General features: G+C 30.6%; 1 protein-coding gene across 2 annotated transcripts in view; it reads right to left on the bottom strand.

Annotated features, from left to right (window-relative positions):
• LOC142353729 (uncharacterized) overlaps positions 1–2,164 on the bottom strand; it is a 109,867-nt gene extending 107,703 nt beyond the window's left edge. Inside the window, exons 1-2 of one of the 2 annotated variants that reach the window (XM_075406070.1) lie at positions 2,147–2,164; positions 19–324 (exon numbers count right to left, since the gene is read on the bottom strand). The gene's annotated coding sequence lies outside the window, so the exon portion shown is untranslated. Of the gene's footprint in view, positions 1–18; positions 940–2,146 lie in introns of those variants that run through there. The other variant, XM_075406069.1, reaches the window with a different exon arrangement.
• Positions 2,165–2,496: the final 332 nt, after the last annotated feature.

Genomic DNA, 2,496 nt, shown 5'->3' with positions numbered 1-2,496 from the left:
AAAATTGCAGTAACCTACCGTATATATCACTTCCAATTCCGTCAAAGTTTCGCAGTGTCAAATAAACAACTGTGCAATTTTAAATTCGATCAATTCTGTTCAGAATTGCGTCACTCTAAAATGGTCAAATCGAGTTTGAGCAATTCAATCACTCTTTCTAATGCAAAGGTAACAAACAACAAATAGTAAATACGTGAACAAAATGGGAGGCAATAAGATTAAAAGGGAAACAAATAAGAACACTGAAACGAATTTAATGGGAAGCGTCAACAAATATTATTGTTTGTTTTTCCTTAACATTTATTTTTTGACAACAAAACGGGGCTAAAAATTAATGCAATTGTATTTAACAAAAATTGAAGATTTAAAAAACAGCTGAGTATTTTTTGAGTGACTGCTTTTACGGAGCCTACTAGATACCGCAAATATATTTTTTAATCAAATGCGGTTAAAATTTACTACTTTTCGTTTCCTGAAATTTTAAAATTTAAGTCTGGCCATTTTGTTTGACAATGACATAAAAACGTCTAATTTCGTTTTAAGCAATTTATGGGGGAAACATCAAAATTGCTATTGGGAAAATAAATTTGGCAGTTGATTGTAGTAAAATTAAAAAGGAATTGTTGTTTTTTGTAGAAATTTTTTTTATCAGAAGTGTTTTGTTAATTTTTGTGCTGGAAATTGTTTTTTTTTTTCAGACGAAATGTATCGTTATTTTTGTGGAAAATATTTTTAACAGAAATGGGTTGAAATTTGCAACGGTAAGAAAGCGATGATCAAAAATAATGCTAATAATATTCAAATTTCCGCCCCTAATTATTATAGTGGTTGCATTAACAAATTGTATACAGGCTATTTATTCTTCTTCTTGGAAAAAATAATTCAATCAGCTAATTGAGGCGATCAATTTAGTCCATTTCCATATTACATTACCATATCTATGGGCTCATAATCTGTTCTATTTAGAAATATCCGCATATGTGAAAAAGGCCACTAAAGTTAAAAGCATTAACTAAATAAGAATAGTCGAATGGTATACGTATAATTGAGGGTAAGACTTAGCTAGGGAAAAATTGAAATTTTTGAAGCCGGGTAAGATACTGCCGGGTTGCTGCAAATTTGCAAAAAATTTCAGATGCAAGGCTTTGACATATGAAGTTTTTTAACTTCCCATAATTGTTTTTGAAGTACTAATTTTTCTCTAAAATTTTCGAATGAAGTTTTTTAATTTCCGATATTAGTTTATCATCTAATAGTTTTTTTTCTTTAAAATTTGCGTTCAAAAATGGGGATTAAGAAAACTTTCTCATATTTTGAGCTACGAAAAAGAAGTTTAAGTTTGAGCTCGCTGCAGAGTGCATTTTTTGCAAGATTTATAATTTCTGCTCTGTTAGAAAACAGGTTAGAATTTTTTTTCAACCCTCTATTATTTAACCCCTCAAATTTTCACCCTTAAATCGTCACCTTTACCCAAACTTTACCTATTTCTTATTTCGGTTATTAATTGTAGGAATCTAAATCTATCACGGTGAAAAAGTCGGGGTTAGATGATGGGATAAAACTGAAAGGAGTGAAAAAGCGGGTTATCAGATAACTAACCAAACATAAATCTAAATACGAAGGTATATATATATATATATATATATATATATATATATATATATATATATATATATATATATATATATATAATTTAGCGTATGATTGGTGTCAATAATTGGTTTACAAATATCACATCTTTCATTGTCTGAAAAAATTGACTGAAATTGACTCTAAAAAACTGAGAAGAGTTCGATTTGAACAAAATATACGAGTTTGATTCCAAATTTATAGTAAAATAAAAATGACGTGCTATAATGAAATGATTTATAAATCTTTTATTTTTCTCAAGTTTGTAAGTTTGCTAAATTTTTTGTTATTTTTTTAAATTACTTGATTAAAAAATCAACTATCCAATCAAGCTAACAAAAGGAAAAGTAGATTTTTTGGATGAATGTTTAGCCAAAAACGTAAGAAAAGAGAATAAGGCAATTCTAAGCTAGCTTATGAACAGATATTATCTTCAATTATGCTTGTAATATCTTCAAATCAAATACAAAATTTTCGTTCTTTTTGAAGCGATCACATTTGGTACAATAATTAATACAATCTGTGGGGCGGATGTAAAAACAATGAGGGTGAAGAGGGTACAGGACAGGGGAGGGGAGGGAAGGGCTAACAGGGGAGGGGGGGGGGGTTCTTTGGGTGTCTTTAGGGCGATTTAAATTGCACTTCCCAGAGTAGAAATCTCCTTTAATCTGCGTCTGATATATTGATCCCATTTTTGAGGAGAGGCCTGTCACTAACACACATACAGTCATTCCCTGTTTGAACAAAGGCCAAGGGTCACTCGAACAAGGGGTTTTTGGGGGGCGTTTTGTGAATTGTAAATTAGTTATATAGTTATTACTAGTTTGAAAGGAAACAAGGATACTTTACAGTTACGACCCGAGCCGA

Source organism: Convolutriloba macropyga, chromosome 14, assembly GCF_964194025.1.
Source record: "Convolutriloba macropyga chromosome 14, txConMacr16.3, whole genome shotgun sequence".
Classification (NCBI taxonomy): Eukaryota; Metazoa; Xenacoelomorpha; order Acoela; family Convolutidae; genus Convolutriloba; species Convolutriloba macropyga.
Note: the sequence above shows the minus strand (reverse complement) of the source record. Positions and strands in the feature narration are given on the sequence as shown.